Genomic DNA, 13514 nt, shown 5'->3' with positions numbered 1-13514 from the left:
GTGTTTATATGTGTATGTATACCTGTGTATGTGTACTTGTGTGTCAGTGTGTATGTGTACCTGTGTTTGTGTGTGTGTGTGTGTGTGTGTCAGTGTGTAAGTGTGCATCTGAGTGTGTGGTAATGCATACATCCCAGCATTTTAATGCCAACACAAATACACTCCTACATTCCCTCTCTAGCACTGTACACATATACACCCCTGCATTTATACCTTTATGTATGTGTGTATCTGAGTGTGTGTGTACATACCTGTGTCAGGGTGTGTGTGTGTATCTCTGTGTGTGGGTGTGCCAGTGTGTGTGTGTATCAAAGTGCTTGTATATGTGTGTCAAAGGGTGTGTATCTGAGTGTGTGTGTGTGTGTGTGTGTGTGAATGTTCAGTATATGTCAAGCTGTGAGCATGTGTCAGTGTGCTTATGTGTGTATCTGCATGTTAATTTGTATTTGTATATGTGTTATAGAAATCACACAACATGCAAACAGACCCCTGCAAACACAAACATTACATACAAACACACCAGTTTGCTGAAACACCAATACTACACACAAATGTACATATGCATTTAAAAGACAACACTACATCCAAACAACCCCCTGCATGCAAATACAAACATTACATACAAACTCATTCCTGTATGAAAACGCTAAAATTATACACCAACTCTACACACAAAAGTACACCAGCATTTAAAAGCCAACACTACAGACAATCACACATCACTGCATTCAAACGCAAACACTACACACAAGTACACCACTGCATTCCAATGGTAACACTACATACAAATACACCCCTACATGCACACATACACTCTATACAATAACATGCTGACATTTAATTGCACAAACACTGCTCAAAAAAACAACCCTGCAAGGATGGTAAATCCCCAGCTGGCATAGCATCGCAGGAGTTGTGTGACAGATGGGGATCTATCTTTTCTTTACTCTTGTGCTACAGGGCAGGCCTGACATTTTTTTTTGCACCAAGGCACTCTCTACATTAGTTTCGCCTCTGGGTGGGGTGGAGGGAGTGATTGCATGCCCAGGGACCCAAGCAGATGCTTGCCCAGGGTATAATCAATATTAAAGACGGCCCTGCACTAGGCGACTTTCGGTCACCTGAGCTGTAATAAGTACAGAATAGAGACTTGTTGTGTGTAGGGAACAAATGTGTATTCCTGACCCTATAGTGTTTAAAACACTAGTTAGGCCCCTTGGCCCCCCTTACCACTTTTATATAGGTTGAAAACTCACCTTTTTCCAATGCTGCGCAGAGCTTCTCACATCTGGTTTCGCCCTTGATCCTCCTCCTTGCCTGAGATCGTCAGAATTGATCATCTTAGCCAATCACAATGCTTCCCCATAGGAAAACATTTGATTGGCTGAGATTGTCAATTCTGATGACCTCAGCCAAGAAGCCCAATGCTGCCCTGGCAGAGCGTGGAGATGCTAAATGGCAGTAACCCAGGAAGCACCTCTAGTGGTAGTCTGAAGAGTGGCCACTAGAGGTGTTCCAAGACAGTAATGTAAACACTGTAATGTTTACAGCAAAAAGCCTGCAGGGACTGACCAGTCTTACCAGAACAACTAAAATAAGTTGCAGTTGTTCTGGTGACTGTAGTGTCCCTGTAAATGTTTTATTAACTAGTGGGGGAGGAGAGCATTTGGTTTGGACATCCATGGCATCACAATTCTGGCCCTGATTAAGATAGAGTGCATACTGGGCTATTAATTATCAGTGACCACCGCACAACAAGTCAGCATTTACAGAGTAGGTGCAGGCATCACCCTTCCTTCTCGGATCCTGTCCTCCCCATGAGCAGCACTGCTGCTTGTCTGCAGCAGAGCTAAAAGCCCCTAAAAACCGGCTCCTGGGACTGCATGTCCTGGACGTCAAGCAGGGCCGGCGCTACCATTAAGGCAGACTAGGCAGCCGCCTAGGGCGCCCCTTGGGAAGGGGCGCCGCCAGGAGCGCCGGCCCCCCTAATGCTGCAGCCGCCCGAGCGCTCTGTAGAGCGCCTCAGGCGGCTGCAGCTTCGCCCGGGCTGGTGCGTCCATGAGGGCGCACCGCCCGGGCGCAGCATGAGGAGAGGGGCTGACAGGAGGGAAGCGCTCAGTGCTCCCTCCTGTCACTCCCTCACTGTAGCGTGGCCGAGCGCGGTATGATCCGCCGGTACAGGGAGCTTTTGTCTCCTGTACCCGGACGGACTAACAGGAAGTGAACACTGAGTGTTCACTTCCTTTTAGTCCGGCCGGGTACAGGAAACAAAAGCTCCCTGTACCCGCGGACAGTACAGAGCTCGGCCACGCTACAACATAGGTAGGGGAGGGTGGGGGGAATAAAGGGAGGGGGGAGAAATAAATGGAGAGGGGGGGGGGAGAAATAAATGGAGGGGGGGAAATAAATGGAGAGGGAGGGAGGGGGGGAAATAAATGGAGAGGGGGGGAGAAATAAATGGAGAGGGAGGCAGGGGGGGAGAAGTAAATGGAGGGGGGAAATAAATGGAGAGGGAGGGAGGGGGGCAGGAGAAATAAATGGAGAGGGAGGGAGGGGTGGAAATAAATGGAGAGGGAGGGAGGGGGGGCAGGAGAAATAAATGGAGAGGGAGGGAGGGGGGGAGAAATAAATGGAGGAGGGAAATAAATGGAGAGGGAGGGAGGGGGCAGGAGAAATAAATGGAGAGGGAGGGGGGGGGAATAAATGGAGAGGGAGGGGGGAGGAGAAATAAATGGAGAGAGAGGGGGAGGAGAAATAAATGGAGAGGGGGGGAGAAATAAATGGAGAGGGGGGGGAGAAATACATGGAGAGGGAGGGGGGGAGAACTAAATGGACAGGGAGGGGGGGAGAAATAAATGGACAGGGAGGGGGGAATAAATGGACAGGGAGAATAAATGGACGGGGGGGATAAATGGACAGGGGGGAATAAATGGACAGGGAGGGGGGAATAAGTGGACAGGGAGGGGGGGATAAATGGACAGGGAGGGTGGGGGAATAAATGGACAGGCAGGGTGGGGGGAATAAATTGAAAGGGGGGGAAATAAATTGACATGGTGGGGGGGAAGTAATTGACAGGGAGTGGAATTGACGGGGTTAGGAGGGGGAATGAGAGTGGGGAGGGGAGAAGAGAGTGACAAGGGAGGGGGGAGAAGAGAGGGACACGCAGGGGAGAAGAGAGGGACAAGGGGGGGAGAAGAGAGGGACAAGGGGGGGAGAAGAGAGGGACAAGGGGGGGAGAGAAGAGAGGGACAAGGGGGGGAGAGAAGAGAGTGACGAGGGGGGGGGAGAGAAGAGAGTGACGAGGGAGGGAGAGGGGGAGAAGAGAGTGACAAGGGAGGAGGGAGAGATTGACATCCATCACACACACACACAATGCACCCCTTGCACACAGAAAAACACACAATGCATTACACACACAGACACACACACACACAAGCAATTCAACCCTTACATACAATGCATCCCTTACACACACAGAAACACACAATGCATTCCTTACACACACTCAATGCACCCCTTACACACACTCAATGCACCCCTTACAGACGCACACACTGCATCCCGTACATACACAGAAACACACATTGCAGCCCTTACACATACAAACACAGATTCACACAATGCATTCCTTACACACATATCAGGACATCCCCTACTCCTGTGAACAAACTATTTGGTGGAACATGAAGGTGGACCTTGGGGCCCAGACCATGAGCTGTGTAAAGGGCCTTTAAAAAAATGGAGCTGCTTTCCGTTCTCCCAGAACACAAACAGCCTCCAGAGAGCCTGTTCTACACCAGACGAGTGGAGCCAAACTGCAGCTAGAGCCCATCACCATCCTCATCTGATTGTAAGTAGGCAATCTAGTATATTATTCATGGCACTAATCTCTAATTTACCTCACATTAAATGGACACTTTAGTCCCCAGAACCACTGCAGCTTAATGTAGTGGTTCTGGTGTCTATAGCCTGTCCCTGCAGGCCTTTTAATGTAAACACGGCGGCACTGCAGCACTTGCGTTAGTTAACATGGGGCATTGTGATGTCATATGGGGGGGGGGGGGCGGCAAACTTTACTTTTGCCTAGGGCGGCAAAAATCCTTGCACCGGCCCTGACGTCAAGTCATAGCAATTCCCTAGCCCTTTGCGGTGGAACTATGGTTCTGATTTAAAGGAATAAGCATGGTCAAATGAAAAATGTAGTTACCCATTTGCAGTTTATATCCAGTACTCCTGAGAAATGCCAACATTCTGATGTCTGCACTGTAAAGAAATACTGTTTATCTACTCACCACCCCACATATGGTACACAAATACCATCATTTTATCAGTGGCCCAAAGTGGATTATGGGAGTTGTAGTTCGGCAGCAGATGGAGATGAATGGCATGATGCCATACACTTGCCTTAAAGTGTAGGCTTTCTAGCCTGCAATATTGTAGAAGACACAGACAACCCACGCTTGACATTGTGTAAGAACAGAGTATAATAATCTGAATGGGCTGCTTCTCTTTGTGAAGAAGTTATAATGACAAAAACCAGAGCTATCCATATGAATGTTGCATGTTGCTAAGCCTGCAATCCGGCTTCTTGTGACATGGCCTGTCCTATATTTCTAACGAACAGCTGACTGCCTGAAGGGAACGGTACAATTTCAAGGTCAAGTGGAAAGGCAGCGCTGTCTGATAACAATGAGCTCCCAACGTGACCTCCATTTTCTCCTTTATATATTCAATTTACTCTTCTGTGTGTCAAGATTTCAACTTAAATATGTTTTCAGAGCCTCATCCGAACGCCCTCCTCCATGTGCTTATCCTCGGTGAATTTAGAACACGATGGCATAATCACTAAACTGCCTTCATTCAATGTATCGAAACGTGTACAATCCTCGAAATGGGAAACTGTCAAAATAATTTCGTCGTCAGCAATTTGCTCTGATGATGTTTTTTGGGCAACCAATTTTTTTTTTTTATTCCTGTGACTCCGGTGGACATATGGAACATTCTGTTACTTTTGAAAGAACTCTCGAATGCTGTTTGTAATATCTTTTTGAAAAAAAGTTCAAATATATTTTTAGGTACATCAATATGGGCATCTTCCTTTATTTTCATTAGTTTGGAACACTTGCCATTGTATTAGAAAACCAAAATCGATAAAAATCGATGATTTAAAATTTAAAATAAAATTTAAAAAAAAGGTTTTTCTTTTTTCTTTTATTTAAACTTAAATCATTATATTTTTAAAAATTTGATTAATTTTAATACAGTGTGTTTGTGTTAAACATCAGATAGTTTTCTATTTACATTATGTTCCAAAGGTATTTCAGCATGAAATAGAGAATAGTTATGTAGCATGAGGCTGTATCTTCATGCAATCTTTATATTTTTGGTAAATTAATTCTATTAATCCTAGTTAATCGAACTTGTGTCTGCAGGGATTACATGCACTTTTTCACAGCAATTTTTTTTTTAAAATAAACTTACCAATTTAACGCAAAGACCTTAACCCTATTGGTATTCTGCTAATTTTCCCTTAACCCATTAAGGACACATGACATGTGTGACATGTCATGATTCCCTTTTAGTCCAGAAGTTTGGTCCTTAAGGGGTTAGAGGGTTACTCCAAGTACCATAACCACTTCAGTGCTTTGAAGTGGTCATAGTTCTTGGAGACTGTATGTACAGCTTTTAAATAGAAAGCCTTGCCCATACTGTAACTCCACCTCCAATAGTGTCATTAGTATATCTGTAGCCATCCTGAAACAAGAGTACCAGACTAGCTGATATCAATTCTGTGCATATTCTTTCCATAGCGGGTTTTTGACTGAGGCTATCAACCAATGAATGGCCTGGGAGATCGGCATATGCAGCTCTGCTGAAGCTAGATATGCATCACCCAGCATCAGAGAAGACTTGGCGCCCAGTAGGGACCCAGGTCCGAGAGCAAACCATTGCAGTTTACATTTTTTTAAAAAAATATATATTTTGCTTATTCACTTCAGTTAAAGGGACACTATAGTCACCAAATCAACTTTAAACTCAACAATCAGTTTTGGTGTATAGATCATGCCCCTGCAGTCTCACTGTTCAATTCTCTGCCATTTATGAATTAAATCACTTTGTTTCTGCAGCCCTGTATGTAATGTGCACAGCCTTCATAAACACTTCCTGTAAAGTGAGATCTAATGTTTAAACTTCCTGCATGTGATTAAAGTTCAATTTACAGAGCAGCAGATGTATTTATTACTGCTATTTATTAGTGCTATTTAGAAAGCGCCAACAGATTCCGCAGCACTGTACAATTAGTGGAGAAACGTACAATATACACAGACAAATACAAGAGGTAGAGAGAGCCCTGCCCGTAAGCTGATATCTAGCCATTGGAGCTCTTTTATACAAAGTGCTTGGCTAGATGAGCTTACAATCTAAAGGATACCATGGGGATTTGAGACAAGAGGTAGCAGCGGAAGTTTATGAGGTGATGGCTGAAAGAGTTAACAGAGAAGCAGCTATTGGTAAAATACAAAGGGAATGAAGAGGTAATTGAGTGAGACAGCTGGAGGAGCATGCTATATATTTAGGAGGAGCCTGGGTGGGGAGAAAAAAAAAATGCAGTCTTCACTGAGTTGAATGTGAAGTGAGGCCTGAGAGTGATGGGTGTTTCTGCAGTATGGTAAATGCAGTCTTTACTGAGTTGAATGTGAAGTGAGGCCTGAGAGTGATGGGTGTTTCTGCAGGATGGTAAGTGCAGTCTTCACTGAGTTGAATGTGAAGTGAGGCCTGAGAGTGATGGGTGTTTCTGCAGGATGGTAAGTGCAGTCTTCACTGAGTTGAATGTGAAGTGAGGCCTGAGAGTGATGGGTGTTTCTGCAGGATGGTAAATGCAGTCTTCACTGAGTTGAATGTGAAGTGAGGAGATAAAGACCCTGTGAATTTAATGGAATTGCATGGTAAAAAAAAAAAGACCCCGTGCATTATACAAATAATGCATTAAATACAATATTGGGGAAACAATTAATGAAAATAAAACCCAGTTAAAATCAAAATGTGTCCCATGATGCACTGCTATAGTGGTTGGACCTGCAGCTTCAAATCAAGAACCTCTTACAATGGTCTGTAGAAACTGTTCTTGTCCCATAATCTCTTGTCCTGCAAAGGATCATGAGATTATAATTGCTTTATAAATTGTTGGCTGCCATACTCTTTCTACCACTCAGCCCCATTTGTGTTTCTCTTTTTCCCCTTTTGAGTGTCCCCCGCGGCTTCTTTGTGTCTCTTTCTCCCCAGCCATTTTGTGTGACTTTGTCCCCCTGAGCCCTCTGTCTCTTTGCCCCCCCCCCGCCTCTCTGTGTGTCGATTTGACCCCCAGCCTCTGTATGTGTCTATTTGACCCCCAGCCTCTCTATGTGTCTGTGTGACCTCCAGCCTCTCTGTGTGTCTGTTTGACCCCCAGCCTCTCTGTGTGTCTGTTTGACCCCCAGCCTCTCTGTATGTCTGTGTGACCTCCAGCCTCTCTGTGTGTCTGTGTGACCTCCAGCCTCTCTGTGTGTCTGTGTGACCTCCAGCCTCTCTGTGTGTCTGTGTGACCTCCAGCCTCTCTGTGTGTCTGTGTGACCTCCAGCCTCTCTGTGTGTCTGTGTGACCTCCAGCCTCTCTGTGTGTCTGTGTGACCTCCAGCCTCTCTGTGTGTCTGTGTGACCTCCAGCCTCTCTGTGTGTCTGTGTGACCTCCAGCCTCTCTGTGTGTCTGTGTGACCTCCAGCCTCTCTGTGTGTCTGTTTGACCCCAGCCTCTCTGTGTGTCTGTTTGACCCCCAGCCTCTCTGTGTGTCTGTTTGACCCCCAGCCTCTCTGTGTGTCTGTTTGACCCCCAGCCTCTCTGTGTGTCTGTTTGACCCCCAGCCTCTCTGTGTGTCTGTTTGACCCCCAGCCTCTCTGTGTGTCTGTTTGACCCCCAGCCTCTCTGTGTGTCTGTTTGACCCCCAGCCTCTCTGTGTGTCTGTTTGACCCCCAGCCTCTCTGTGTGTCTGTTTGACCCCCAGCCTCTCTGTGTGTCTGTTTGACCCCCAGCCTCTCTGTGTGTCTGTTTGATCCCCAGCCTCTCTGTGTGTCTGTTTGACCCCCAGCCTCTCTGTGTGTCTGTTTGACCCCCAGCCTCTCTGTGTGTCTGTTTGACCCCCAGCCTCTCTGTGTGTCTGTTTGACCCCCAGCCTCTCTGTGTGTCTGTTTGACCCCCAGCCTCTCTGTGTGTCTGTTTGACCCCCAGCCTCTCTGTGTGTCTGTTTGACCCCCAGCCTCTCTGTGTGTCTGTTTGACCCCCAGCCTCTCTGTGTGTCTGTTTGACCCCCAGCCTCTCTGTGTGTCACTTTGACCCCCAGCCTCCCTGTGTGTCTGTTTGACCCCCAGCCTCTCTGTGTGTCTGTTTGACCCCCAGCCTCTCTTTGTGTCTGTTTGACCCCCAGCCTCTCTTTGTGTCTGTTTGACCCCCAGCCTCTCTGTGTGTCTGTTTGACCCCCAGCCTCTCTGTGTGTCTGTTTGACCCCCAGCCTCTGTGTGTCTGTTTGACCCCCAGCCTCTCTGTGTGTCTGTTTGATCCCCAGCCTCTCTTTGTGTCTGTTTGACCCCCAGCCTCTCTTTGTGTCTGTTTGACCCCCAGCCTCTCTGTGTGTCTGTTTGACCCCCAGCCTCTCTGTGTGTCTGTTTGACCCCCAGCCTCTCTGTGTGTCTGTTTGACCCCCAGCCTCTCTGTGTGTCTGTTTGACCCCCAGCCTCTCTGTGTGTCTGTTTGACCCCCAGCCTCTCTGTGTGTCTGTTTGACCCCCAGCCTCTCTGTGTGTCTGTTTGACCCCCAGCCTCTCTGTGTGTCTGTTTGACCCCCAGCCTCTCTGTGTGTCTGTTTGACCCCCAGCCTCTCTGTGTGTCTGTTTGACCCCCAGCCTCTCTGTGTGTCTGTTTGACTCCCAGCCTCTCTGTGTGTCTGTTTGACCCCCAGCCTCTCTGTGTGTCTGTTTGACCCCCAGCCTCTCTGTGTGTCTGTTTGATCCCCCAGCCTCTCTGTGTGTCTGTTTGATCCCCAGCCTCTCTGTGTGTCTGTTTGACCCCCAGCCTCTCTGTGTGTCTATTTGACCCCCAGCCTCTCTGTGTGTCTGACCCCAAGCCTCTATGTTTGTTGTTTGACCCCCAGCCTCTCTGTGTGTCTGTTTGATCCCCAGCCTCTCTGTGTGTCTGTTTGACCCCCAGCCTATCTGTGTGTCTGTTTGACCCCCAGCCTCTATGTTTGTGGTTTGACCCCCAGCCTCTCTGTGTGTCTGTTTGATCCCCAGCCTCTCTGTGTGTCTGTTTGACCTCCAAGTCCCCCAACCCTTCTGAGCCCCCCCAGCCCCTCAGTGTATTTATATGTGCCTCTTTGCCCCCCCCCCCCTTGTGATCTCTCACCCCTCTCCCATCCTGTGTCTGCTGACCTCTCTCCATGTAGTGTGGCTGAGCAGGCCGCGGTAGAGGTGCTACCTACTCTGACAGGAAGCTGGTCATTGCTTTCAGTGAGCAGCTTCCTGTCAGGCTGGGTAGACGATACAGAAGATCCTCTACCGCGTTCCACTCGGCCATGCTATATATGACGTGAGCTCCCCTCCTGCTGATCACCCAGACATTACACCCCCCAGACTGCTTTGCCCGAGGCGGCTGTCTAATTCGCCAAGCAGACGCTCTGGCCCTGTGGGCATGCACTGCACACACACATTATACACACTGTAGAGACAAAAGTGACAAAGTGTTCTGATTGCATGAATTGACACCTGGTGGGATGTCTTACAGCAGCAAGGATTTTCTACAAATTGAACCACAATCTTTGTTATAAGTACACTCAACTAAATTTTCTCAGAATAGCACTCCACGGCCATACCTCCACTCACACCCTAATATTAAGACGTCTCTAAATGTCCATTTGAAACGTTGAGAGGCATGGTAATGTACAGGGATTATAATGCTTACATTACCAGAGATTAACCTACAATTTGGCATTTTGACGCCTGCCAGATACAAAATGTTGTGCTGTTCTCCAAGTAGAACTCAGTGTTCGCTGTTTGACTGTCTTTTTTTATGAATTTGTACTAAATAAGCTACAATTTAACCAGATGATCAAGTATCTTCAAGTTTTTATCCAAAATCGAAAGGACAAAACATTTTTTACTACAAAAACAAAACAAAGCCTGATCATTTTAAAATTCCTTTTCGTCTTTATGTCCATGATCGAGACAAGTCATTTAACGGGAAAGTGAATTTCAATCTGCAAGTGTTTATTTTTAACACCGAGTGATTTCAGTTAGGCGTAGCCTGGGGAACAGGACACAGCTGCCAATTAGAAATCTCTTTTTTGAATTTATCATAGGATTTTCCAAGGGACAGAGACAAGGGGTGATATTTGACATCAAAGAAAAGTCCTCTGCGCTAAAGTTTATAGGTCAGTCCCTCCGAGGGCTCAAATCAACTGTGTACTCTTGATAAGTTTTAAATGTTTACATTCCTTAATACTCAATAGCTTCTAGATCCAGTAGCCGCAGGGTCTAGTAACTGAATATAGTGCTAGTTTTATAAGGGATAATGTGGACCCTCGGGATTTTTTAATCCAATCCATCTGGTGTAAAGCGGATTCTAAGAAAATGGTTAAATACAAATATCTAGATCAATATTTTTATATCCCACATAACTGACTGGTGCACTGGTAGTTAAATTTGACTCAGTGTTCGACAGACCTGAAACAGGTAACCTATTCATAGTCCTCCTAATCGTCCTGGTTTTTAGCAGGACAGTCCTTGTATTAGGATCTTGTCGCCCTCTAGGGTTTGTTCACTGGTGTCCCCCTTTTGACGACACCAGGGAACTGCCCTAAAAAGCGTAGCGTGTCATTAGATACTCTTGTGATAAGGGTAGTAGGACCATGCAGAGGGAACCAAAACATTACTCCCTGCATGGCTTGCTTTCAGTTAGCCAGAATGAGTGATTGGCCAGCAGTCTAGCATGTATTCATGCCTGGGTGTTCTGCCAGTAATTTAGTTGGACTCCATTTTAAGTGGGTCTACCTTGGTCAATGCTAGAGATGCAATTTGGGTCAATGGCCCCGCACCCGTTTTCTCCGCCAACCGGCATCCCGATTCACTGGAAGTTGATGTCATGGGCTATGTATTCACTAGTGGCCACTTGATTGAAGACAGTGCAGGTCTAGAACTGGGTTTTGATCTCATTTCTAGCGTGTGACGGTGAAGTTGGTGTTGCTCATTTTACCTTCATTCAATACAAACACAATTTCTAGAAAAAAAAAATTATTTTACCTTTGACACTCTTTTTGTGTTTGCTCTATTTGAGATGATGAGATATGGTAAATGTATCTCGTCCATCTTAGTGATGAGTTTTTTGATTCGTCGAAAATGCCAAGTTGGTCTTAATATGTGTTTAGTTTATATTATAGAGCGCATTTGAGCTGTGAAAGGAACACTATAGTGTACAAACATTGTTTAGGTCCCCGGACCCAGCTCCTTGCATGTCGCCTCACAGCTAGCTCCACCTCGCCCTGTCCTTCCCCATTGACTGAGATCATCAAACTTTATGATCTCAGCCAGTCCAATGCTTTCGCATAGGAAAGCATTGGGAGGCCATTGCGCATGTGCAGCACTGACATTCAGTGTCTCTATCCTCTGCATGGAGAAACTGAACTTTCCTCATAGGGATGCATTGATTCGGTGCATCTCTGTGAGATGCTGATTGGCCAGGGTGGCATTTGGCTCCACCTCTGGTCCGCCTCCTTGGCTGAGATCATCGTAATTGACAATCTCAGCCAATCCAATGCTTTCCTATGGGAAAGCATTTTGATTGGCTAAGATGATCACCTCTGATGTCAGCAAAGGCGGCAGATCAGGAGCAGAGCCAGCACCAGCAGACTGCATTAACGGTACAATTTTACTATATTTAGAGGGGCAAGGGGGGGGCCAAACAGTGTTTTTAACACTATAGCATCAGAAATACATGTTTGTGTTCCTGACCCTGTAGTGTTCCTTTAAGATTCCAGTAAGTGCCCTGGTCCCGTTGAATTTGATTACACATGACTCCTATGAATTGGAAGGAGTAGAATTTTCCCTGGCAAAGTGTAAAAGGCTATCCCCCACCACAAGTACTTTAGCTATTGTAGCGTTAATGGGGCAGGGTTTCTTTGAGTGATGCCCCACCCATTCAGATGTAGTGTTAATGTTAGTGTCCCTTTAACAGACATTTTCTGAATGCAAATGATGCTGTTTTTATTTATATTTTTCAGATAATAATTGTTTAGCCAGTGTCTGTCTAAGTAGTCATTGAACAATTTCTACCACATTAATTAAAACTGTAAAAAAAAAAAAATATATATATATATATTTTACAAATGGCATTTACAATATCTGGGTGACAATACACAATCTGAGCTAATACAGCGTTCAGTAAGAGAAAAGCTCTCTAGCAAGAAAAGTCCCACTCTATTGTTTATGAATCTGTGATAAATCGCAGGATGAAATGGGATGGGGTGGTAATTACATTTCCTTGCGCACGAAACATCAAATCTCATTAATTGGAAGGATTAATTTTTGGGCTGTTGCCTGGTTTCATTTTGAGTTTCTTATTAATAGGAATGTAATCCTTGTTAGAACATTCACATTGTAACAAGACCGTAGATGCTTCAATCCTTGCTTCTCTACAATCTGATAACAGCGAAAGGATGATTAACAGCCTGTGTGCTGGTGGATCTTGTAGTCTACATTTGATATAGAGCCGAGACAGGCAACTGCTGTCATCCTAGCTGCTGGTGCCTACAATGCCCATCATGCTACGTCAGACGTAAGGGCTGGCATGCAGATTAAAAATACCACCATAAAGACATCGCCACTAGATAACAAGTATCATGAAACGGAAATTGTCACTTTAAAGCAAATCTGTAGTTGGGAGGTGTGACACATTTTATTAAATTTGGTAAGCCTCGCTTCATTATCTTTAAACTGGGTGCCGCCACCTTAGGACTTTATCAGTAATTGTTATAAGCTTTGCACCTGGAAGTCGGCATAGAGAATTAGCACTTTTTCATAGAATTCCCATTGAAGTTTGGCCTAGAGAAAGAAGTTGTCTAAAAGCTATACGTGTGTCCCGAGGAATGTCTTGTTAGGAAGTCTAAGCTCTATATTGAAACAAACGGTTTAGTTTTGGTTTTCCTTTCGATCTTGAAGGACCTGCCAGCCAATCCCATTCACACATCTCGATGAAAGATCCTTTCATATTGGCCTGTATCCTTCGTTGTAAAGCAAATTATTGGTGCTCTTTGATGAATTGAAATGATCAAAGTTCCTGGTCCTATCTTCCTTCTGGCTTCTAATTACACCATCTTATAAGTTTTCATCCCCTTAGCTGGAATGGCATTCTCCGCGGATATTATCCTCCTTTAACCAAGAGATGAAACACATTTTTCAGTGCATTTCTCTAAGTTTGACCTTCCTAAAGTGTGTAG

This window comes from Pelobates fuscus, chromosome 5, assembly GCF_036172605.1.
Source record: "Pelobates fuscus isolate aPelFus1 chromosome 5, aPelFus1.pri, whole genome shotgun sequence".
NCBI lineage: Eukaryota > Metazoa > Chordata > Amphibia > Anura > Pelobatidae > Pelobates > Pelobates fuscus.
The sequence above is the reverse complement of the archived record's forward strand: the minus strand, read 5'-3'. Positions refer to the sequence as shown.